Raw genomic sequence first — 27162 nt, 5'->3', positions numbered from 1 at the left:
CTTTTTAGGTAATTATACATCTATAATAGTATGTGCATAGTCATTATAACATAAAATACATGTTAAAATCACATAACTTTTACAAATAACAAAAATTACACAGAGTTTGTTAGTGACAAAGAGCAAATAGCCTCACCTGGAGCAAGACAGTTAAAATAAACCTATTTACACAAATACATGTTAAAATAATAACAAACTGTCAGCAACAGGGTCTCACTGTGGTCTCGATGTGTTGTGGTCATGATGTTACACATTTGTGGATCACTTGTTAATAACAGGGATGGAACTTAAGGATTTTGGGCACTGGCCAGCCGGGCTAGTAGACCACAATATTTACTAGCCCAGGTCCAAAAACTATGGGAAAGTTAAGTGAGGTAAAGTACACCAAGTAACCCATCCATAAAGAAGTGCTTGGTGACAGGAAGACATACACGATGTGCATACTAATGTGGTTCATAAGGAAACTCCTTCTGCTGCCATTGGTTCCTCCTGCTGCTAGACTGTCCTATCAATAAACTGCAGGTTGACAGGGGTAGCAGGGACCAGAAGGGTTCTTGTGATTGGCTTGACTGTGGCTCCGGCAGAGTCTGCTCATATTTCATAGTATTTGACCAACTGGGAGGATAGAGAGAGGAAAACACATTGATTATATTTTGTTATAGTCATAGTCTGAGAGAATGTCAGCTCTCCACATGTTAAATGAAAAGAGATATAAAGAATAGATAAACGGTAAAACAACAACAACCCATGAATAGCACAGTTACATAGAAATATGGACTTTCCTAGTGGGACAATCAATGGCAATGTTTTATCATAATGTGTTCCGGACTTTCTGGAACCCGACTTGCCATGGCTATTGATACGGAGATTTCTGTGCATGTGCAGGATTTTCTTTTACGTAGCTGCTGGCCACTGCTGCATACATAGCTTCTGCTCAGTGCACCTACTGCTCTGCTGCTGCAAGGAGGGGGAAACTTCATATTGTAGGCTACACTAAAGATATGGTAGACATGTTCTTTTTTCAGGAGGGGTGTTGGGCTACATGAAGCTATCATGTTGTACACAAAATACATCATCGACATGTTCGTACAAACTTTGTTGTCTGTTGTAACAGTATATTTAGGCAAGCATATAAAACACAAGCAAGACACATACAGGCAGTCAAAATAGCCATTATTTTTTCATTATCATTGCAAACATTGGCTAGTTCTTTTTTCAGCAACTCCTCTGGCTACGATATGGCAGCTTAACTCTGAAGATTATCATCACAAATAGTAGGCAGTGTAAAGCAGTAGTTGACTAATGACGTCAGGAATAATAGTGCACCCTGCTGCAAAATTAACTCGCCCATTGTCAGACTTTGGTTACCGGTCCGGATACACATGCTCGAGCTGCCTAGAACATTCGGCTGCCCAGAGATGGAACAGTTAGGTAGCCTACTCGTGCGGTACTTGCATGATCATTGAGAAGCGAAATAGCAGTTAGTAAGGCATGTGTGTGGTTAAAACGCAGATCATTTTTCTCTTCAATGCCAAAGCTAACAGAGGAACACCACAACCAGCTAAACCGGATTATATTAGACTGTTACTACAGACCAGATCAACACTTATAACTAACTAACTCAATGTCCTGAGGCTGGGGCTAAAAAGTAGGTTAAATGTGTATAACCTACTGTAGCTTTAACCCCTCTGCCCACTAGAGGCACTGTCAAATGAAATGTGAAAATTGTTGAAGGAAACGTATGAAAGACAGAGGATGCTGTATTGTCCCTTGCACTATCACACAGTTGCCTGATCATTTCCAGATGCAGAAAAGCATGTGGTCTGAATCCCAAACTACTATCAGAGTTCTACACAACAACAGAAGAATGCTGTTTAATGAAGGGCATATGCTGTAGGGGTACTATACATTATTCACACACACAACTACAGAGCAGGCCTGGATGTCTTACCCTGGAGAGGATGAGGTACATCTCCAGCTCGGCCACCCTCCTGCCAAGGCAGGCCCAGACCCCGAAACCGAAGGGCACTGAGCCAAAGGTGTGCTGGTTCTTCTTGTCTTCCCCCCGGCCCACACGGACCAGCGATCAGGCAGGAAGGTATGGGGCTCCGGCAACACTGCCTGGTCAAAGGACACGGCATAGTGACACAGGTGGAACAAAGTCTGGGACAGAGAGATGGAAAGGAAGGAGGAGAGAGATAGAGGGAGAGGACAGAAGAGAGGGAGAACAGTCACAGCTGCTAAAACTCTGATCAGTGGTATACTGTTTGATGTGAGCGATATTGACAAACCAAAAGTCTACCCTGGATTTTTATTAAATAAAATACTGAAGTTAAGGGTGAAAGTTAATATACAGTACCAGTCAAACGTTTGGACACACCTACTCATTCAATGGTTTTTCTTTATTTTTACTATTTTCTACATTGTAGAATAATAGTGAAGACATCAAAACTATGAAATAACACATATGGAATCATGTAGTAAGCAAAAAAGTGTTATACAAATCAAAATATATTTTATATTTGAGATTCTTCAAATAGCCACCCTTTGCCTTGATGACAGCTTTGCACAATCTTGGCATTCTCTCAACCAGCTTCACCTAGAATACTTTTCCACAGTCTTGAAGGAGTTCCCACATATGCTGAGCACTTGTTGGCTGCTTATCCTTCACTCTGCCGTCCGACTCATCCCAAACCATCTCAATTGGGTTGAGGTCGGGGGATTGTGGAGGCCAGGTCATCTGATGCAGCACTCCATCACTCTCCTTCTTGGTAAGATAGCCCTTACAAAGCCTGGAGGTGTGCTGGGACATTATCCTGTTGAAAAACAAATGATAGTCCCACTAAGCCCAAACCAGATGGGATGGCGTATCGCTGCAGAATGATGTGGTAGCCATGCTGGTTAAGTGTGCCTTGAATTCTAAATAAATCACAGACAGTGTCACCAGCAAAGCACCCCCACACCATAACACCTCCTCCTCCATGCTTTACGGTGGGAGCTACACATGCGGAGATCATCCGTTAACCCACACCGCATCTCACAAAGACACGGCGGTTGGAACCAAAAATCTCCAATTTGGACTCCAGACCAAAGGACACATTTCCACCGGTCTAATGTCCATTGCTCATGTTTCTTGGCCCAAACAGGTCTCTTCTTATTATTGGTGTCCTTTAGTAGTGGTTTCTTTGCAGCAATTCGACCATGAAGGCCTGATTCACACAGTTCCCTCTGAACAGTTGATGTTGAGCTGTGTCTGTTACTTGAACTCTGTGAAGCATTTATTTGGGCTGCAGTTTCTGAGGCTGGTAACTCTAATGAACTTATCCTCTGCAGCAGAGGTAACTCTGGGTCTTCCATTCTTGTGGCGGTCCTCATGAGAGCCAGTTTCTTCATAGCACTTGATGGTTCTTGAAATTTTCCGAATTGACTGACCTTCCTGTCTTACAGTAATGATGGACTGTCGTTTCTCTTTGCTTATTTGAGCTGTTCTTGCCATAATATGGACTTGGTCTTTTACCAAATAGGGCTATCTTCTGTATACCCCTCCTACCTTGTTACAACACAACTGATTAGCTCAAACGCATTAAGAAGGAAAGAAATTCCACAAATTAACTTTTAACAAGGCACTCCTGTTAATTGAATTGCATTCCAGGTGACTACCTCATGAAGCTGGTTGAGAGAATGCCAAGAGTGTGCAAAGCTGTCATCAAGGCAAAGGTTGGCAATTTGAAGAATCTCAAATATAAAATATAGTTTTTTGTTTAACACTTTTTTGGTTACTACATGATTCCATATGTGTTATTTCATAGTTGATGTTTTCACTATTATTCTACAATGTAAAAAATAGTAAAAATAAAGAAAAACCCTTGAATGAGTAGGTGTGTCCAAATGTTTGACTGGTACTGTATATCTCTGGATAAAACTGGATATACAAGTGTGATCGTATCTCCACACACAGGATGAAAAGAAAAGTACTTTAGTTCACCAATAGCAACTATTTCCAACAGTACAAGATGGTAGAAGTATAAGTCAAATTTTTGGGGAAAAGGTGGTCCCCCACAACTATGCCATTTTCCACATTGGGCGTTTCCTGGTACTACTCGGTACATCCTGGAGAGTGTGATGAGGTGTGAATGAAGGAGTCAGGCACATGAGGTAAAACACCGAAGTCCAGAGTTTATTCCTTTTACATATATAAAACGCACCCAGCGTGAAAACTAAACTATAACAAGGGAAAATATTCCACCTTGGCAAATACAAATGGAAGAGTAGCTCAAACGAGCTACTCGCTCTCACAATAAACAATCACTCACAAAGACAAGGGGAACCGAGGGAACACTTATACACCTACCAATTAGGGGAATGAGCACCAGGTGTGTGTGATTGACAAGACAAGACATGACAAGTGGAGTGATGAGAATGGGATCGGCAGTAGCTAGTAAGCCGGTGACGACGAACGCCGAAACCTGCCCGAACAAGGAGGGGAGGCAGCCTTGGCGGAAGTCGTGACAGAGAGAGAGTACAGAAGAGAGTCACTAAGGGTAGAGAGGAAGGGATTGGCTACGTTTGACTAATTAAGAATACATTACATAGGCACATTGACATATAATGAATTTAACAATACATAATAACTAATTATGAATATAATAACTTGAATAACCCATTATGAATTTTATAATGAGTGAATTTACGGAATGACGTGAATGGGGATGACAAATGACTGACAACTTACCGTAGCGTCTCCCTGACAACAGCTTTGAGCCAGGGCATTCTGGCGATGTCATCACTAGTAGGCACCTTGTCCCCTGGGCAGACACTGATCACTTCCTGGTACAGCTTCTCCTGGATCTCTGGCTCCAGGGCCATGTGGTACAGAGACCACGAGATGGTGTTGGACATCTGCAGCATAGAAATACAATTACAATAGGAATAGGTTGTAGGCTAATAATATTAGTTTTATGTTAATTGGTCAGTAATTATATTTATATGGTCTGGATTAGGGAGGTGGGCATCAATGAGAGACAATGGTACTGATACTGTTATGGTGCTTGCTGTGACTGTATATGACGTAGGTAGCTAATGTGGTTATGTTGCAAATGTTCACTCAACAAATCGCAATCTAAAATGGCTGAAATAAAGAAAAGAACATGTCCCCCACCAGGACTTCACCCCTTTCTCCACTACTGTTGCCACCCTGTCACACCCTACTGTGAAACAGCTCTACGTAAACACACACAGCCACACCCACACCTCCTCACCGTGTCAACCCCAGCCAGCAGTAGCTCAGTGATGGACCCCAGTATCTCAGTGACAGACATCTGTTCACTGACCAGGAGGTGTGTGAGGCCCAGATGCACCTTCTCCTGGATCTCCTCCATCTTCTGACGCACCTGCATGGGGACAGAGATCAGAGGTTGCAGTAACCAGCACAGACAATATAGATGCTTAGGGTGAATCTCAAGTCTTTTCTCAATTCCTTGTGTAGCAGATGGGGATCTGTGAAACCACAGGAGGCTGGTGAGGGGAGGATGGCTCATAATAATAGCTGGAATGGAGTAAATTGAATGGTATCAAACACAAGGAAACCATATGTTTGATGTGTCGATACCATTCCATGCATTCCATTCCAGCCATTACTATGAGCCTGTCCTCCCCAATTAAGGTGCCACCAGCCGCCTGTGTATGAAACTCTCTCCTCAGCCTGAAGTGTCCCCACTTGCGATGCTGAATCACGTGGTCATGTGTGTTTTTGCGAGGCAGAGGTCCTGGGTTCGAGCCTCGGTATGAGCTGAATCAGGGGGAAGTGGTACTCGCTATACAAGAAGCGTGACGCTTTCAACATCTATCCTCACCTTCTTCTCAAAACAACAAAGAAGCGAGGAGAGCATTGGAAGGTCTTCTCCCTCCTCGCTTCACTCTGATGTTTGGAGAAGGAGGCAAGGAGAGGAAGTAAATAATCCAGGAAAGACTTTTGAAATGCACCCTTAGTCATTGCTGTGGACCCGAGTCATGATGGGATTTTATTTTTGCTCATATAGGATATCTGCTACTAGATGGCAATATACTATCATATAATCTTATGTAACCTTTTGTGCACCTGCTTAGCATTCAAACTGTAAGGAGTACTTTTGGGTGTCTGGGAAAATGTATGGAGTAAAAGTACATTATTTTCTTTAGGAATGGAGTGAAGTAAAAGTAAAATTGTCAAAAATATAAATAGTAAAGTAAAGTACAGATACCCCCCAAAAACTACTTAAGTAGTACTTTAAAGTATTTTTACTTAAATATTTACCCCACTACACAGAGGGGCAAGCCAGGAGCAGTGAACTTGTTTGATTTGCTTAGAGCTGAAACACAGCCATGAACTTTAGAAACCTCTGCTGTAACTAAATCAGCTACAGGAATGTAGCTGATTTAGTGCATTCGGAAAGTATTCAGACCCCTTGACTTTTTCCACATTTTGTTACGTTACAGCCTTATTCTAAAATGGATTAAATTGTTTTGTTTCCTCATCAATCTACACACAATACTCCATAATGACAAAGCAAAAACAGGTTTTTAGAAATTTTAGCAAATAAAAAAAGTAAAAAAAACGGAAATATCACATTTACGTAAGTATTCAGACCCTTTACTCAGTACTTTGTTGAAGCACCTTTGGCAGCGATTACAGCCTTGAGTCTTCTTGGGTATGACACTACAAGCTTGGCACACCTGTATTTGGGGAGTTTCTCACATTCTATCAGGTTGGATGGGGAGCTGCACAGATTTTTCAGGTCTCTCCAGAGATGTTCAATTTGGTTCAAGTCCGGGCTCTGGCTGGGCCACTCAAGGACATTCAGAGATTTGTCCCGAAGCCACTCCTGTGTTGTCTTAGCTGTGTGCTTAGGGTCATTGTCCTGTTGGAAGGTGAACCTTTGCCCCAGTCTGAGGTCAGGTTTTCATCAAGGATCTCTCTGTACTTTGCTCCGTTCATCTTTCCCTCGATCCTGACTAGTCTCCCAGTCCCTGCCGCTGAAAAACATCCCCACAGCACAATGCTGCCACCACCATGCTTCACCGTAGGGCTGGTGCCAGGTTTCCTCCAGACGTGACGCTTGGCATTCAGGCCAAAGAGTTCAATCTTGGTTTCATCAGACCAGAGAATCTTGTTTCTCATGGTCTGAGAGTCCTTTAGGTGCCTTTTGGCAAACTCCAAGTGGGCTGTCATGTGCCTTTTACTGAGGAGTGGCTTCCGTCTGGCCACTCTACCATAAAGCCTGATTGGTGGAGTGCTGCAGAGATGGTTGTCCTTCTGGAAGGTTCTCCAATCTCCACAGAGGAACTCTGGAGCTCTGTCAGAGTGACCATCGGGTTCTTGATCACCTTCCTCACCAAAGCCCTTCTCCCCCGATTGCTCAGTTTGGCCGAGCGGCCAGCTCTAGGAAGATTCTTGGTGGTTCCAAACTTCCACCATTTAAGAATAATGGAGGCCACTGTGTTCTTGGGGACCTTCAATGCTGCAGAAATTTTTTTGGTACCCTTCCCCAGATCTGTGCCTCCAAACAACCCTGTTTGGGAGCTCTACCGACAATTCATGGCTTGGTTTTTGCACTGACATGCACTGTCAACTGTTGGACCTTACATAGATAGGTGTGTGCCTTTCCAAATCATGTCCAATAAATTTAATTTACCACAGGTGGACTCAAGGATCTCAAGGATGATCAATGGAAACAGGATGCACCTGAGCTCAATTTCGAGTCTCATAGCAAAGGGTCTGAATAGTTATGTAAATAAGGTATTTCAGTTTTTTATTTTTAATAAATCTGCAAAAATTTATAGAAACCTGTTTTCGCTTTGTCATTATGGGGTATTGTGTGTAGATTGATGAGGGAAAGAAATTATGTGATCAATTTTAGAATAAGTCTAATGTAACAAAATGTGGAAAAAGGGAAGGTGTCTGAATACTTTCCGAATGCACTGTATGTGGGGGCACTCAGTCCTTTCACATGAGAAACATGCAATTTATATGTTGTTGATGATGATGATATCACATAACATATCATCAACAACTTAAGCACATTGCATCATTTTCATTTGTAAAATGAGTGAGTGAGTGAGTGCCCTCAAAATATTCTACATCCCGCTTCCCATTCACAAGTTTGCAGTAGAGAGGTTACTTGAGTTCATGGATATGTGATAATGTGTTATGTTATGTGAAATTGTATTGTGCAGTCTACCTTTTCAATCTTTACTATACATTCTTATAAAAAAGGTGCTGTCTAGAACCTAAAACGGTTATTCGGCTGTACCCATAGGAGATCCCTTTGAAGAACACTTTTTGGTTCCAAGTAGAACCCTTTTGGGTTCTATGTAAAACCCTTTTAACAGAGGGTTCTACATGGAACCCAAAATAGTTCTACCTAGAACCAAAAATGGTTCTACCTGGAACAGCCGAAGAACCATTTTGGAAACCTTTTTTCTAAGTGTACATGATAGAGCATGTGATGCCAAACAAATGTCTCACTTATTCAGTCATTCACTCACAAATTCACTCATTGACTCACTCACTCGTTAACTCACTCAGCCTCTCACTCACTCATTCACTCACTAGTTCTCTCAGTTCCTCACTCACTCAATCATTAATTAACTCACTCACTCACGCACTCATTTACTCATTCACTCACTCAATCACTTTTTCACTCACTCACTCAATATTTCATTCATTCACTCACCAACTTTGAAGAGGAGTTGCACCCCTCCTCAAAAAACCTACACTCGATCCCTCCTATGTCAACAACTACAGACCAGTATCCCTTCTTTATTTTCTCTCCAAAACTCTGGAGTGTGCCGTCTCTAGCCAACTCTCCTGCTATCTCTCTCAGAATTACCTTCTTGATCCAAACCAGTCAGGTTTCAAGACTGGTCATTCAACTGAGACTGCTCTTCTCTGTGTCACGGAAGCTCTCCGCACTGCTAAAGCTAACTCTCTCTCCTCTGCTCTTATCCTTCTAGACGTATCTGCTGCCTTTGATACTGTGAACCATCAGATCCTCCTCTCCACCCTCTCCGAGTTGGGCATCTCCGGCGCTGCTCACTCTTGGATTGCGTCCTACCTGACAGGTCGCTCCTACCAGGTGGCGTGGCGAGAATCTGTCTCCGCACCACATGCTCTCACCACTGGTGTCCCCCAGGGCTCAGTTCTAGGCCCTCTCCTATTCTCTCTATACACCAAGTCACTTGGCTCTGTCAAATCCTCACATGGTCTCTCCTATCACTGCATATCAATTATTATTGCTACGCAGATGACACACAATTAATTTTCTCCTTTCCCCCTTCTAATAACCAGGTGGTAAATCGCATCTCTGCATGTCTGGCAGACATATCAGTGTGGATGTCGGATCACCACCTCAAGCTGAACCTCGGCAAGACGGAGCTGCTCTTCCTCCCGTGGAAGGACTGCCCGCTCCATGATCTCGCCATCATGGTTGACAACTCCATTGTGTCCTCCTCCCAGAGTGCAAATAACCTTGGCGTGACCCTGGACAACACCCTGTCGTTCTCCGCTAACATCAAAGCGGTGACCCGATCCTGCAGGTTCATGCTCTACAACATTCATAGAGTACGACCCTACCTTACACAGAAAGCGGCACAGGTCCTAATCCAGGCACTTGTCATCTCCCGTCTGGATTACTGCAACTCGCTGTTGGCTGGGCTCCCTGCCTGTGCCATTAAACCCCTACAACTTATCCAGAACGCTGCAGCCCGTCTGGTGTTCAACCTTCCCAAGTTCTCTCATGTCACCCCGCTCCTCCGCTGTCACGGATTCAGCCGAGGCTGCTCCTCCTCCCTGCTCGGGCAGGCTTCGGCGTTCGTCGTCCCCGGAGTACTAGCTGCCACCGATCTATGTTTCGGTGTTTGACTTGTTGTGTCTGATTGTGTACACCTGTTCCCCATTATGTTGTATTGTATTCCCTATTTAACCCTCTGTCGTGCATTGTGTTTTGTGTGTTATTGTTTGTGTCATCGGCAGTGTGCGGGTTGGTAGTTTTCTCCGTTGTTTTGAAGACTGTTTATTTTCACTGGCGACTTTTATTGAAGTACGGTTTCCAGTAGCTCTGTGTCCTGCGTGTGACTTCGCCTACCGCATTTCACTGTCGCCGTTCTGACAGAATAACACACCACCATGGAGTCAGCAGGATCGGTTGTGCCTAGGGGATCACTGGAGGAGCGCGTAATCCTCCAAGACGCCAGGATCCAGCACCTGGGTACCACCATGCAAGAAGTGATGGACACTTTGAGGCGATGGGAGAGGGAAGGTTTGCCCACACCTCCTCCTACGATGCCACCACCATCAGCCATACCCATCGGTCCATCTCCGGAGTCCAGTGGGATTCGGCTCTCGCTCCCGAGGGCTTATGATGGCACCGCGGCGGGTGTCAGGGGTTCCTACTCCAGGTTGAACTCTACCTCGCCACCATTCACCCGGCGCCCTCGGGATAAGAGAGCGTGTCCGCCCTCATCTCCTGTCTGTCCGGCAAGGCGCTGGAGTGGGCCAACGTCGAATGGGGTGGGATAGATGCCGCTACGGTCAGCTATGCGGAGTTCACCTGCCGCTTCCGGGCAGTATTCGATCATCCCCCAGAGGGTAAAGCGGCGGGTGAGCACCTTAGACAGGGGAGGAGGAGCGCGCAGGAGTTCGCGCTGGACTTCCGGACGCTAGCCGCCAACACGGGATGGAATGAGAGGGCCCTCATCGACCACTTCAGATGCAGCCTGAGGGAGGACGTGCGTCGGGAATTAGCCTGCAGGGACACCAACCACATCTTTGACCAACTGGTGGACATGTCGATTCGCCTGGATACCCTGTTGGCAGTCCGCGGACGTCCGGATTCGGGGCCTTCCATTCCATCCCCCAGCACTTCCGAGCCGACCCCTATGGAGCTCGGGGATGCTGGTGCTAGGGAGACTAGTAGGGAGACCAGGAGGGAGGCTGTCCCCTGCACCAACTGTGGCCGCAGAGGACACACTGCTGGTCGGTGCTGGGGAAGGTCTCCTAGGAATCGAGGCAGTGGGCGACGCACTGATGAGTCTTTCCCGGTGAGTAGGCACCCAACTCACCCAGAGCTCTCTGCTGATCATATGTGTATTAAAGTGGTGTTTCCCGAGGTTTCTCCTCACTCCCAGCATAAGGCGCTAGTAGATTCAGGCGCAGCTGGGAATTTCATTGATCATCAGTTCACCTATAAGTTAGGGATTCCTATCGTGCCTGTTGATGTGCCCTTCCCCATTCATGCCCTAGATAGCCGCCCGTTGGGGTCTGGGTTAATTAGGGAGGTCACGGCGCCTCTCCGGATGAAAACGCAGGAGGGTCATGAGGAGATAGTACGGTTGTATTTGATTGATTCTCCTGCGTTTCCCGTGGTATTGGGGCTTCCCTGGTTAACAGCTCATGACCCCAACATTTCATGGCAGCAGAGAGCTCTCCAGGGATGGTCTGATCAGTGTACTGGGCGGTGTTTAGGCGTTTCCGTAGGGGCAACGACGGTGGAAAGCCCGAACCAAGTTCCCGCCTTGCATATTCCACCTGAGTACGCCGATTTGGCTCTCGCATTCAGTAAGAGGAAGGCGACTCAATTACCACCTCATCGACAGGGGGATTGTGCGATAGACCTCCAGGTAGGCGCTGCGCTTCCACGTAGTCACATGTACCCTCTATCTCAGGAGGAGACGGCCGCTATGGAAACCTACGTCACCGAATCTTTGAGACAGAGTTACATACGGCCGTCTACTTCCCCTGCTTCCTTGAGTTTCTTTTTTTTGAAGAAGAAGGATGGGGGTTTACGCCCGTGTATTGATTACCGTGGTCTAAATCAGATCACCATCAAATACAGCTATCCTCTTCCTCTGATTGCTAATATGACGGAGTCATTACACGGGGCGCGATTCTTCACAAAATTAGATCTCAGGAGCGCGTACAACCTGGTGCGCATTAGGGAGGGAGATGAGTGGAAGACAGCATTTAGTACCACCTCGGGTCACTATGAGTACCTCGTCATGCCATACGGGTTAATGAATGCTCCTTCAGTCTTCCAATCATTTGTGGACAAGATTTTTCGGGACTTGCATGGACAGGGTGTTGTGGTATATATTGATGACATCCTAATATATTCCGCTACACGAGCCGAGCATATGTCCCTGGTGCGTCGAGTGCTTGGTAGACTGTTGGAGCATGACCTGTATGCGAAGGCGGAGAAATGTCTGTTCTTCCAGGAGTCCATCTCCTTCCTGGGACATCGGTTGTCCGCGTCAGGGGTAGAGATGGAGATTGACCGCGTTTCTGCTGTGCGTAATTGGCAGACCCCGACCACGGTAAAGGAGGTGCAGCGCTTCTTGGGTTTTGCCAATTACTACCAGAGGTTTATCTGGGGCTTTGGACAGGTAGCGGCTCCCATTACCTCTCTGCTAAAGGGGGGTCCGGTGCGCCTGCAGTGGTCAGCTGAGGCTGATATGGCGTTTAAACGCTTGAAGGACCTGTTTACCTCGGCTCCGGTGCTGGCGCATCCGGATCCCTCTTTGGCATTCCAGGTGGAGGTGGACGCTCCGAGGCTGGGATCGGGCGCTGTGCTGTCTCAGCGCTCGGGTACTCCACCTAAACTCCGCCCCTGTGCTTTCTATTCTAAGAAGCTCAGTCCGGCGGAGCGCAATTATGACGTGGGGGATAGGGAGCTGCTGGCTGTGGTTCAAGCCCTGAAGGTGTGGAGACATTGGCTTGAGGGGGCTAAACACCCTTTTCTCATTCTGACTGACCATCGTAACCTGGAGTACATCCGGGCAGCGAGGAGGTTGAATCCTCGCCAGGCAAGGTGGTCAATGTTCCTTTCCCGCTTTGTATTTAAGCTCACATATATACCAGGGTCCCAGAACGCTAAGGCAGACGCCCTGTCCCGACTATATGACACAGAGGAGAGGTCCATTGAGCCCACTCCCATACTCCCGGAGTCTTGTTTAGTGGCACCGGTGGTGTGGGAGGTGGATGCGGAAATCGAGCGGGCGTTACGTTCCGATCCTACTCCTCCACAGTGTCCAGAGGGTCGGAGGTACGTGCCGCTCGAGGTTCACGACCGGTTGATATACTGGGCTCACACGTCACCCTCCTCTGGTCATCCGGGTATTGGTCGGACAGTGCACTGCCTTAGTGAGAAATACTGGTGGCCAACCTTAGCCAAGGACGTGAGGGTTTATGTTTCCTCCTGCTCGGTGTGCGCCCAGTGTAAGGCGCCTAGACACCTGCCCAGGGGGAAGTTACAACCCCTACCCGTTCCACAACGGCCGTGGTCTCACCTGTCGGTGGATTTTGTGACGGACCTTCCCCCCTCTCAGGGGAACACTACGATATTGGTCGTTGTGGATCGGTTTTCTAAAGCCTGCTGTCTCATTCCCCTGCCAGGTCTCCCTACTGCCCTACAAACTGCTGAGGCCCTGTTTACACACGTCTTCCGGCACTATGGGGTGCCTGAGGATATAGTGTCTGATCGGGGTCCCCAGTTCACCTCTAGGGTCTGGAGGGCATTTATGGAACGTCTGGGGGTCTCGATTAGCCTTACCTCAGGTTTTCACCCCGAAAGTAATGGGCAGGTGGAGAGAGTTAACCAGGATGTGGGTAGGTTTCTGAGGTCATATTGCCAGGACCGGCAGGGGGAGTGGTCGGGATATATTCCCTGGGCAGAGATAGCCCAAAACTCAATCCGTCATTCATCTACTAACCTGACCCCTTTCCAGTGTGTGTTAGGTTACCAGCCGGTTCTGGCACCTTGGCATCAGAGCCAGATCGAGGCCCCTGCGGTGGACGAGTGGTTTCGGCGCTCGGAGGAAACTTGGAATGCTGCGCACGTCCATTTGCAGCGTGCCATCAGGCGGAAAAAGGAGAGCGCCGATCGCCACCGCAGTGAGGCTCCGGTGTATGCACCAGGAGACCGGGTCTGGCTCTCGACCCGAAACCTGCCCCTTCGCCTGCCCTGCCGGAAGCTGGGTCGGCGGTTTGTGGGGCCCTTTAAAATCCTGAGGAGATTGAACGAGGTATGTTATAGGTTACAACTGCCCAGGTATTATCGCATTAACCCCTCGTTCCATGTGTCTCTCCTCAGGCCGGTGGTGGCTGGTCCACTCCAGGAGAATGAGGTACGAGAGGCTCCTCCGCCCCCGCTGGACATCGAGGGGGCTCCGGCGTACTCAGTCCGGTCCATCTTGGATTCGAGGCGTCGGACGGGGGGCCTGCAGTATCTCGTGGAGTGGGAGGGGTACGGTCTGGAGGAACGGTGCTGGGTCCCCAGGAGGGACATTCTAGATCCCTCCTTGTTGAGGGACTTCCACCGGAGTCATCCGACTCGCCCTGATCCGCGTCCTCCTGGCCGTCCCCGAGGCCGGGGTCGGCGCACGGCTGGAGCCGCGCGTCAAGGGGGGGGTACTGTCACGGATTCAGCCGAGGCTGCTCCTTCTCCCTGCTCGGGCAGGCTTCGGCGTTCGTCGTCCCCGGAGTACTAGCTGCCACCGATCTATGTTTCGGTGTTTGACTTGTTGTGTCTGATTGTGTACACCTGTTCCCCATTATGTTGTATTGTATTCCCTATTTAACCCTCTGTCGTGCATTGTGTTTTGTGTGTTATTGTTTGTGTCATCGGCAGTGTGCGGGTTGGTAGTTTTCTCCGTTGTTTTGGAGACTGTTTATTTTCACTGGCGACTTTTATTAAAGTACGGGTTCCAGTAGCTCTGTGTCCTGCGTGTGACTTCGCCTACCGCATTTCACTGTCGCCGTTCTGACATCTGCACACTCCACTGGCTTCCAGTTGAGGCTCGCATCTACTACAAGACCATGGTGCTTGCCTACGGAGCTGTGAGTGGAACGGCACCTCCTTACCTTCAGGCTCTGATCCTACACCCAAACGAGGGCACTATGTTCATCCACCTCTGGCCTGCTAGCCCCCCTACCTCTACGGAAGCACAGTTCCCGCTCAGCCCAGTCAAAGCTATTCGCTGCTCTGGCACCCCAATGGTGGAAAAACTCCCCCACGACGCCAGGACAGCGGAGTCACTGACCACCTTCCGGAGACACTTGAAACCCTACCTCTTTAAGGAATACCCGGAATAGTATAACAGTAATCCTTCTACCCCACCCCCCTCCCCCCTCCCCCACCACCCCATTTTTTTAAAAAATGGGGGAAAAAGGAGTGGTTGTCCCACTGGCTATCCTAAGTTGAATGCACCAATTTGTAAGTCGCTCTGGATAAGAGCGTCTGTTAAATGACTTAAATGTAGGTGATCCCAGACAGCCACAAAATGTTTCCAGAAGGGGAGGTAGGGCCAGGTGGACTTGGGGAAGAGAATGATGATTAACTGAGACGATTAACTTCTGAGTCTCTTCAGGAACCTCCTCATTCAGACAGCCCATATGGGTCTCTGTCAAGGTAGATGTAGGTGGGTGTGGGTGGAATCAGGCGCAGGACGCAGTACGTTAGTCCAACAGACTTTAGTGAGGCACAGCAAAACAAACACGAAATAAATGCCCTGAGGCAAAAGCTCCGCACGTAGGCGTAAACACAAGCGCACAAACAGGTGCGACAAAATACTCCAAAACTAAGGAGCAAACTAGCTCAACCGAGCAAACAGTAAATATCCAGCCTACCGGCACGACAGTAAAACAATCACACACAACACCTGACAAACACAACGAGAACTAAATAGGACACTAATGACACTAAATGATAACAGGTGTGACAACAATCAGACAAAAGCAAACGAACATAGAAACATGCAACGGTGGCAGCTAGTATTCCGGAGACGACGAACGCCGAAGCCTGCCCGAGCAAGGAAGAGAGGCAGCCTCGGCCGAAACCGTGACAGTCTCACACAACACCGAACAGATCCCTGCAGACAGAGAGGAAAACAACGGTAGCACTTTAATTGATGGTAGATAGATTAGATTGATCCTTTATTGATCCTTGAAGGGATCAAATTCAATGTTGGTAGAGAAATGACCAGGTATTTAATTAGAAGTTAAAACAGTAATAACCTATGAATGACTTGTTTGTTTCTTTAGGACTATATCATGAGGAGGATGACATAGGTAGGATGATGTAAAAGGATGGCAGCTCTCACACAGTGTATAACAGTTAGTCATGGTGACATCATATTATAGAATCAAGATCAATCGCTTGATTGTCATTCGTCACTGTTGCCCTTGACCAATGAATAGGCTGACCTTGAATACTCTCACACATGACCCATCTTTCTGTCTATCAGGGAATTCAAGCGATCAGTCACTCACTATACAATGCTTTATCTAATCAACTACCAAGGCTAAAGATCACTGTGCAATTACTTCAAGGTATTTTCTCTAACACAGTGGTTCTCAATCCTGGTCCTGGGGACCCAAAGGGGTGCACATTTTAGTTTTTGCCCTAGCACTAAACACCTGATTCAAATTATCAAAGCCTGATGATGAGATGATGATTTGAATCAGGTGTGTAGTGCTAGGGAAAAAACTAAAATGTGCACCCCTTTGGGTCCCCAGGACCAGGATTGAGAACCGCTGCTCTAACAGATAGTAAATAGCCGTCCACAGCCCTCATAATGTACGGGAGTGATTTCATGTGAAACCAGGACAAAAAAATACCATGACTTTGGGGATTTTCACAAAATTGAATCCATAGAATGGTGCGTTGGAGGAAGGATTGTTGACATATATCTGACATTTCTATCTAAAAGCATAATTGAGAAATAATTTATCAAATGTGGCATATTTATGCAATTTTGGCTTGAAGGAGTTAAGACACCATAAAGTTTAATCTGTAGGTGCTAAAAAACAACACATTTTGTCCTATGAAGATTTACCACTTGCTCTGTAATATGAGTAGTATTTCCATTTCAATAAGAAATGTAACATTAATTTATGAATATTGAGAAATATAAACATGAATATTATAAAAACACCATTTGGGATTTGGCAAATTGTTCAATTTATTGTTTAACATAATATACTGTATGGGCATATCAAAGTTCCAAAGTGGGATCTCTGCTACTTTAAGAGTAATGAGCCGATTTGTAAGCATTAGCAACAGAATGAATGTGAAAATGGATTCAAAATTGTCTCCCTCCTGGTGATTTGCAGGATGTGCAATGGCAAAAGTAAAAGGAGGGCTGTGTTTGGTTACATTGCCTACTATGCCAATTTCGATGTATAAAATGGGCCATAACTTTAAAATTAGCAGGGATACCACTCTGGAATTGTGACATTCCCCTAGGGTATATTATGTTCAACAAGATATTGAAAAATATGCCAAATCAAACATTTTGTTTTTTCTATATTCATGTTTACAGTGAGCTCCAAAAGTATTGGGACAGTGACATTTTTTGGGGCTCTGTACACGAGCACTTTGGATATGAAATGATACAATGACTATGGGGTTAAAGTGCAGACTTTCAGCTTTAGTTTGAGGGTATTTTCATCCATATCGGGTGAACCAAAATTACAGCATTTTGGAGTCACTTTTATTGTAAATAAGAATAGAATGTGGATGCTACCATGATTACGGATAATCCTGAATGAATCGTGAATAACAATGAGTGAGAAAGATACAGATGCACAAATATCATACCCCAACACATGCTAATCTCTCACCATTACAATAACAGGGGAGGTTAGCATTTTTGGGCACCATTCTATGGATTCAATTTCGTGAAAATCCCCCAAATCATGGTATTTCTTTGTCCTGGTTTCATATGGAATCACTCACCTTGTCATTTCTCATTCACGCGTGTTGTGTCGAGTAAACGTTGCTAATTATGCTGTGTGACCAAGGAGAACCGCTGACGCTGTATTTTCATCATAAAGGTTTATTCATAACAAAGGGTTACAGCGTCGATTTACAGATACCTGCAGATACCTGGAGAATAATCGCCCCATCTCAAATCTGATTATTCTGTCGTCCTTTGTCCCAACTGTGGTATATATTCTATGTAATCTGATATGGGTGTTCCCCTACAGACCAATCCCAGGAGGACACCTAACAGACTTCCTCTGCTTTAAGGTGCCCCTCTAAAACTGCTCCCCCTAAAACTGAATAAACCTCCTCTCAGGTTCCATTTTGAAAACGTTAGCAAAGTCATAATTCCTCAGATACTACACGCGTTTACCCCAGTTCACAGAAAGAATGGATGTCCATAAGATAACAGTATTGAGACTGTATGAACAGTAATGTACATGTATGTACATGTATCTGTATGTAAAGATTGTGAGATGACGTCAAGATAATTACTTAATTTATATGTGAATCCTTCATGATTCTATGAGCTTTTTACACGTTACAGAAGCATATCCCCTCCCTCAGTAGATCAATAGTTTTAGGACCATTCTATACATAAATAGGAGATCATATTTGCTTGATTCACCTTCGAAGGCGAAATTGTAGAGTTCTCCAGACAGGTCGTTCACCATGACCCCATCTCCCTTGGTCTCCCTGAGCCAGGCCACCTTGTCTATGAAGTCTGTGACCACATCGTTGATAACATTGGTGTAGGCAGAGAAATGCCTGGGCTTCAGCATCCTGGGGTTCAGAATACTCCTGATCCTATGCCACTGATCACCCATCCTTGTAGTATAGCCACACACAGACATAACCATGCTTTAATATGGAGAGGAGAGGTACTGTATAGTTATTTCAAACCAACAAGAGTTTTTCAGAGAGAAAATGCAAAACACCCAAAGGCAGACAGACGCTCTCATGTGTGCTGTTTTTCATTCTAACTGAGCTCCATTTCCATTTGATCTAAAGTTTCTACTTTAGACAACCTGTAGTTGTCACGGTTTCGGCCGAGGCTGCTCCTCCTCCTTGTTCGGGCAGGCTTCGGCGGTCGTCGTCTCCGGAGTACTAGCTGCCACCGTTCTATGTTTCATGTTCGTTTGGTTTTGTCTCTTTGTAACACCTGTCCCTTGTTTGTGTTTGATTGTGTTCCCTATTTAGTTTCGTTTGTTTGGGTCAGGTGTTATGTGTGATTGTTATTGTCAGCTTGCCTCCGAGGAGTTTGTCTCTCTCGTTTGTTGTATTTTCGAGGTTCGACTGCGTGCGCTTTTTCTTGTTTTTCCGCACTGTGTGTTGTGCGTAATTGTTCGCGCCGCCCGGTTGGGTTGGCGACTCATTCCTGTGTTGGATTTTACTAAAGTCTGTTGAAGTCATCCTTGTTCCTGCGCTTGATTCCCTTCACTCATCCACACACAGCACTCTGACAGAATCACACATCAACCATGGAATCAGCAGGAGCGACCGCGCCAACAGCAAGTATGGAGGAACGTCTTCGTGGGCAGGAGGACCGGATTAACCAGGTCTGTCATGCCCTGGAGGGGGTGATGAACACTCTCCACCGATGGGAAACCAGCGGGGTACCCACGACCCCACCTACCGAACCATCCCCATCGGTCAGTCCTCCTGTCCCATCTCCGAACCCAGTGGGATTCGGCTCGCGTCCCGAGGGCGTACGACGGCTCCGCTGCCGGGTGTCAAGGGTTCCTGCTGCAAGTGGAGCTCTACCTCGCCACCGTACACCCGGCGCCCTCGGGACACGAGGCGTCTCAGCCCTCATCTCCTGTCTCACCGGCATGGCGTTGGAGTGGGCCAACGCCGAATGGAGGAGAATGGACGCCGCTACCACTACCTATGCGGAGTTCTCCCGCCACTTCCGTGCTTTGTTTGACCATCCACCAGAGGGGAAGGCGGCGGGGGGAGCGTCTGTTCTACCTCCGACAGGGGATGAGGAGCGCCCAGGACTTTGCCTTGGAATTCGGACTCTAGCGGCCGATGCAGGGTGGAATGAGCGGGCCCTTATAGACCACTTCCGTTGCAGCCTCCGGGAGGACGTCCAGCGAGAGTTGGCGGCAGGGACACCTCGTTGACCTTTGACCAACTTGTCGACATGGCCATTCGGGCTGGATACCCTGCTCGCCACCCGTGGACGTCCCGGGTGGGGTTCGCCATCTCCACTCTCCAACACCTCCGAGCTGAGCCCTATGGAGCTCGGGGGTGCTGGGCGCTAGAGAACGGAGGAGTAGGAACCCGAGGGGGGGGGCCGTTCCCTGCACTAACTGTGGCCGTGGAGGGCACACCGCGGCTAGGTGTTGGGGAGGGTCCCCCGGGGTGGAGGAGAAGGCAGGTCACGCATTGGGGGTCCCCCAGGTGAGTAGGCGCCCTACTTACCCAGAGCTTTCTGTCGTTCACCTAACCTTGCCTGTTTGTTTTCCACAGGTTGCACCTCGTTCCCAGCATAAGGCGCTGGTAGATTCAGGCGCAGCTGGGAATTTTGTAGATCGCCAGTTTTGTATAGAGTTAGGGATTCCCCTCCTTCCAGTTGATAAGCCTTTCCCTGTTCATGCCCTAGATAGCCGTCTGTTAGGGTCTGGGTTGATTAGGGAGGTCACAGCACCCCCCTTCAAATGATGGCGCAGGAGGGTCATGAGGAGACGATTCAGCTCTATCTGATTGACTCTCCTGCGTATCCGGTAGTGCTGGGCCTTCCCTGGTTGATGACCCATGACCCTACTATTATGTGGCGAGAGAAAGCTCTTAAAGGGTGGTCTGCCCAGTGTGAGGGGCGGTGTCTGGGTGTTTCCATAGGGGCGACCTCGGTGGAAAGTCCGAATCTAATGACAGCACTGCATATTCCCCCGAGTATGAGGATTTGGAACTGGTGTTTAGTAAAACTAGGGCGTGCGCAGCTGCCGCCTCATAGACGGGGGATTGTGCGATAGATCTCCAGTCAGGAGCAGCTCTCCCGCGGGAGCCATGTGTATCCCTTGTCTCAAGAGGAGAGGAAGGCAATGGAGACGTACATCGCTGAGTCTCTGAGACAGGGATACATACGGGCCTCCACTTCACCCGCTTCCTCGAGTTTCTTTTTTGTGAAGAAAAAGGATGGAGGTCTGCGCCCGTGTATTGATTACCGCGGTCTCAATCAGATTACGGTGAAGTACAGCTATCCACTTCCTCTGATTGCGACTATGACGGAGTCACTGCACGGTGCGCGGTTCTTTACAAAATTGGATCTCAGGAGCGCATATAACTTGGTGCGCATTAGAGAGGGCGATGAATGGAAGACAGCGTTTAGCACGACTTCCGGACACTACGAGTATCTAGTCATGCCATATGGGTTAATGAATGCTCCCTCAGTCTTCCAATCCTTCGCCGATGAGATTTTCCGGGACATGCAGGGACAGGGAGTAGTCGTGTACATCGACGATATTCTGGTGTACAGTCCTACCCGAGCAGAGCATGTAGCCCTGGTGCGCCGAGTATTGAGGAGGCTGTTGGAGCATGACCTATATGTCAAGGCAGAGAAATGTCTGTTTTTTCAGAAGTCGGTCTCCTTTCTGGGTTATCAGTTGTCTGCGTCAGGGGTGAAGATGGAGGTAGACCGGGTGTCAGCTGTGCGTAATTGGCAGACCCCAACCACTGTGAAGGAGGTGCAACAGTTCTTGGGTTTTGCAAATTATTACCGGAGGTTTATCCGGGGTTTTGGACAGGTGGCAGCTCCCATAACGTCTCTGTTGAAGGGGGGTCCGGTGCGCTTGCGGTGGTCAGCTGAGGCGGACAGGGCTTTTGGGAAACTGAAGGACCTGTTTACCTCGGCGCCAGTGTTGGCGCATCCGGATCCCTCTTTACCTTTCCAGGTAGAGGTGGACGCGTCAGAGGCCGGTATAGGGGCCGTTCTTTCCCAACGTTCTGGCACACCACCTAAACTCCGTCCCTGTGCGTTTTATTCTAAAAGCCCAGTCCGGGGCGGAGCGGAATTATGACGTAGGAGACAGGGAGCTGTTAGCCGTGGTACAGGCCCTAAAGGTGTGGCGGCATTGGCTCGAGGGGGCTCAACACCCTTTCCTCATTCTAACTGACCATCGTAACCTGGAATACATCCGGGCAGCTAGGAGACTGAATCCTCGCCAGGCCCGGGCTGGACTATGTTTCTAGCCCGGTTTGTGTTTAAAATCACTTACATCCCTGGGTCCCAGAACGGAAGGCAGATGCTCTGTCTCGGCGGTATGACGCGGAGGACAGGTCCGTTGAGCCCACGCCCATACTACCAGAGTCTTGTCTGGTTGCACCGGTGGTGTGGGAGGTTGATGCCGAGATCGAGCGGGCGTTACGCACCGACCCAAGTCCTCCACAGTGTCCAGTGGGTCGGACGACGCTCCGCTCGAGGTACGCGATCGCCTCATTTGTTGGGCTCATACGCCCCCTCCTCTGGCCATCCGGGTATCGGCCGACAGTGCACTGCCTTAGCACGAAGTACTGGTGGCCAACGTTAGCCAGGGATGTGAGGATTTATGTCTCCTCCTGTTCGGTGTGTGCCCAGTGTAAGGCGCCCAGACATTTGCCCAGGGGTAAGCTACAACCCCTGCCTATTCCACAACGACCCTGGTCCCACCTCTCGGTGGATTTTGTTACCGACCTTCCCCCTCACAGGGGAATACTACCATCCTGGTCGTTGTGGATCGGTTCTCGAAGGCCTGTCGTCTCCTTCCCATGCCGGGTCTACCCACTGCCCTACAGACCGCTGAGGCTCTGTTTACCCATGTCTTCCGGCATTACGGGGTACCCGAGGATATAGTGTCTGACCGAGGCCCCCAGTTCACCTCCAGAGTGTGGAGAGCGTTTATGGAACGGTTGGGGGTTTCGGTAAGCCTTACCTCGGGTTACCACCCGGAGAGTAATGGGCAGGTTGAACGTGTTAACCAGGAGGTGGGTAGGTTTCTGAGGTCTTATTGCCAGGGCCGGCCGGAGGAGTGGGCGAGATACGTCCGTGGGCCGAAATGGCACAGAACTCTCTCCGCCACTCCTCCACCCAACTAACCCCTTTCCAGTGTGTTAGGTACCAGCCGGTTCTGGCACCTTGGCACGAGAGCCAGATCGAGGCCCCTGCGGTGGATGAATGGGTACGGCGCTCGGAGGAAACATGGAACGCTGCCCACGTACATCTGCAGCGGGCCATCCGTCGGCAGAAAACGAGCGCCGATCTCCACCGCAGTGAGGGGCCTGTGTACGCACCTGGAGATCGAGTCTGGCTCTCGACCAGAAACCTGCCCCTCCGCCTGCCCTGCCGGAAGCTGGGTCGGCGGTTTGTGGGGCCATTCAAAGTCCTGAGGAGGTTGAACGAGGTGTGTTACAGGTTAGAACTGCCTATTGACTATAGGAATATTAACCCCTCGTTCCATGTGTCTCTCCTCAGGCCGGTGGTAGCTGGTCCACTCCAGGAGTATGAGATAGAGAGACTCCTCCGCCCCGTTGGACATCGAGGGGGCTCCGCGTACACTGTGAGGTCCATCCTTGATTCGAGACGCCGGATGGGGGGTCTTCAATATCTCGTGGAGTGGGAGGGGTACGGGCCCGGAGGAGCGGTGCTGGGTGCCAAGGGAGGGACATATTGGACCAGTCCCTGCTGACCGAGTTCCATCGGGGTCATCCTGCGCGCCCTGCTCCGCTTGTCCGGGTCATCCCCGAGCCTGGTCGGCGCACGGCTGGAGCCGCGTCAAGGGGGGGGTACTGTCACGGTTTCGCCGAGGCTGCTCCTCCTCCTTGTTCGGGCAGGCTTCGGCGGTCGCTCGCCTCCGGAGTACTAGCTGCCACCGTTCTATGTTTCATGTTCGTTTGGTTTTGTCTCTTTGTAACACCTGTCCCTTGTTTGTGTTTGATTGTGTTCCCTATTTAGTTTCGTTTCGTCAGGTGTTATGTGTGATTGTTATTGTCAGCTTGCCTCCGAGGAGTTTGTCTCTCTCGTTTGTTGTATTTTCGAGAGTTCGCACAGCGTGCGCTTTTTCTTGTTTTCCGCACTGTGTGTTGTGCGTAATTGTTCGCGCCGCCCGGTTGGGTTGGCGACTCATTCCTGTGTTGGATTTTACTAAAGTCTGTTGAAGTCATCCTTGTTCCTGCGCTTGATTCCCTTCACTCATCCACACACAGCACTCTGACAGTAGTGCTGAGCGATGAACCAACATTTAGTTTTTTTGTTAATTTATCGACGTCGGTTCAATTACTTGAATTCCAAGTTACACCTCACTTTTCTATTTTGCGGGTTAATACATAAAACCGATCAGAATTCTGAAGAATGCTGAAGTAATGTTGAAAATAAACATTTCTGGGGTGTGATGTAATATATTTTTTATTTTATTTCACCTTTATTTAACCAGGTAAGCCAGTTGAGAACAAGTTCTCATTTACAACTGCGACCTGGCCAAGATAAAGCAAAGCAGTGCGATAAAAACAACAACACAGATTTACATATGGGGTAAAACAAAACATAAAGTCAAAAATACAACAGAAAATATATGTACAGTGTGTGCAAATGTAGCAAGTTATGGAGGTATGTGGAGGACCCAGCAAGCCAGCCTATTCCCTATAATGTAAACTACCAACAGAAATAACTTCAAATATATAATCGTTTACACTCATGACTACTGGTTTAAATTACATTTTCAGCCAACTTACAAGCAAATACTAAATCAACCTGCAAGGTTGCTAGCCAACTAGCCTGCTAACGTTAGCCCTACTAGCCTGCTAATGTTAGCCCTACCAGCCTGCTAACATTATGTTAGCACTACATGAGTCAGACAGTTGCTATCAAAACCTTGCCAGCTAACGTTAGCTGTTTAGCCAACTAGCTATTAGCCACAGTGTCACGCCCTGATCGAGAGAACTCTTGTTGGTTGGGTCAGGGTGTGAGTTTTCTGTTGAGATCTATGTTAGTGTATTTCTATGTTGTAGATCTAGGTTGATCTTTCTATGTTTGGCCGGGTGTGATTCCCAATCAGAGGCAGCTGTCGCTCTTTGTCTCTGATTGGGGATCATACTTAGGTAGCCATGTTGCCTACCTTAGTGGTGGGATCTTGACTTGTGTTTGGCTTGTTAGTGTGTAGCCATTGTTTGAGCTTCACGTTACGTTGCTTTTGTTGTTTTGTAAAGTGTTCATCGTCATTAATAAATATGTACGCATACCACGCTGCACCTTGGTCTGACCCGTCTCTCAACGATCGTGACACACAGATCAATTCAAATAGATAGCAGAGACTTACAGATTGATGGCTGGTGCCTATCTGATGGTAAAACCTTTAAAAGAGTGCAGGCTGAGTTAGCTATCAAAGCTAGGGGAAGGCGGGCGCTTCACCAGCCGATGGAGAGTCAGGAAAATCCAAAATAGACAGATTCCAGAGCACTAAGCCTAGGTGGAAAAAGTAAAAAAAACTCCCGTAACCTACTTCACAGAGAACTTGCCGTTGACAAAACAAAAAGGAGAACAGACAAGGCTCTACAAAATTACAGCAAGCAGGTATGATTTTCTCTTTTGTTTTGAGCCCACGGCAAGAATGCGCCAGAGCCTGCCACGCGAAAGGGTTCCCACTAGATAACACAGTGATGCTGCATGGCCGCACATGCTCCTTGTTTACATCACACTTCCTGTGATTGGTGGATTGTAGCTCACCAAAGATTTACCCTTTGCCAAAGTTTCTAAAAATTCCATTGTTTAGAAGGAGTGCAATGGTGAAGTGAGTTATTGCACATGCGCACTTCACAGAGTAGGCTTTCCCTAACGGAAATATGCAAATACATGCTAGAACTCGCCAATAGGATCTTGCTAGTTCGTGCTTGGCTCTGCCCACCTCCATGCTTGTTCTGCCCACTATGATTAATTTGCTCCCATTGGAAATGACAGGCTGTGGTCTATCTTGGGTTAGTAAACAAAAACTTTGGAGAAGATCCTCCATATGACGTTGACAAATAGTGCATTGTGGGTTGTTTAGAAGATATATGGAAATAAGTTAATAAATATGTAATAACCCCAAAACATAAAACTATCTTTGTACTTATAGGTAACCAGATCATGACTATAACTACTGTATGTTACTAAGTCTTTGACCACACTGTGTTGTTATATTGGTGAGTAAAAACTCATGCTGCCTACCCTTTAACTTAGATTTTTGGTTGAGATCGAGACATAAATCCAACATATCAATTATTAATTGAAGACAAACTGGAATTGAAGGCAGACTAAGTCAGTGGCACAGATGGAACCATCCAAGCAGAAGATACATCTCCTTGCGTTGACGACCAAACACAATTCAGTATCTCTTTTTAAATAAAATAAATAGCCTCTTAACTTGTTGATGAGTTTAACAAATTATATGTTGGATTCCCTTTTGTAATACACTAAATAGCCTATAGTAAAGGCTATTTTACAAACGAATGTAACATTCAACCTTAAAATGAGAAGCCATCCATGGCCACATTTTGAGGTTATTGTAACTATAAATGTATTCCTATGTAATCATAGAAAGCATGCATAGGTCATCGCAGGTCTGTGGAGATCTTCACAATTGCTTAAATAATCTGTGCAGAATCTTGAACAGCATTGTTCATTTGCACCATGTACTTTTAATGTAATCTCAACTGCATTCCAGGTCATTTGGTTCTGCTATTAGATGAAGCACAGTGATAACACATTAATCTGTTGTATAAATAAACAAAATATCTGACATTGTATTCCCATTAGAATTTTGCTGTCCTTTAACATTTTTGAAAGTGTAGTTGTTGACATTTGGGTGACAACTAAACCAAAAATCATGGAAATCGTTGTCAGATTATTGTGAAATGTCTTGGGCGTGTATCTACTCCTACACACAATTACATCTCAGTGTGCTACTGGGACAAGTAAGACAGAAATGACTAAATACCAGTGGAGTGACTATGACACATTACTGAAACAGTAGTTGGCACAAAGAGTGTTTTTGTCCTAACTGAGTGAGAGGTCAATGTTAAATATAATGATACTGCTATTCTTGCTGTGCAATGACAGTAGCCTGGTCCCAGATATGTTAATGCTGTCTTGTCAACTCCTATGCTGCTGAGAAGGATGATACAGGGAGTTGACTATACAGTACAAACAGATCTGGGACCAGGCTACAATGACAGGGCCTGGGACTGGGTTTCCACTGTCTACTCACTCTGTGAGGGGCCCATAGGTGTGCTTCCTCAGCTCGCGATAGCTCCTCCAGTGGGGCATGTCCGTGCGGGTGGGGTGGCGACCCTCCTGTCTCAGCACCTGCTCAATCAGCTCATCACTGGCCATGTTCATGATCACCATCCCATGCAT

The 27162-nt window shown here is 47.5% G+C and overlaps 1 pseudogene; it reads right to left on the bottom strand.

Annotated features, from left to right (window-relative positions):
* Positions 1 to 495: 495 nt before the first annotated feature.
* LOC121554928 lies at positions 496 to 27162 on the bottom strand (annotated as a pseudogene).

Source organism: Coregonus clupeaformis, chromosome 40, assembly GCF_020615455.1.
Source record: "Coregonus clupeaformis isolate EN_2021a chromosome 40, ASM2061545v1, whole genome shotgun sequence".
In the NCBI taxonomy this organism is placed as follows: Eukaryota; Metazoa; Chordata; class Actinopteri; order Salmoniformes; family Salmonidae; genus Coregonus; species Coregonus clupeaformis.
Note: the sequence above shows the minus strand (reverse complement) of the source record. Positions and strands in the feature narration are given on the sequence as shown.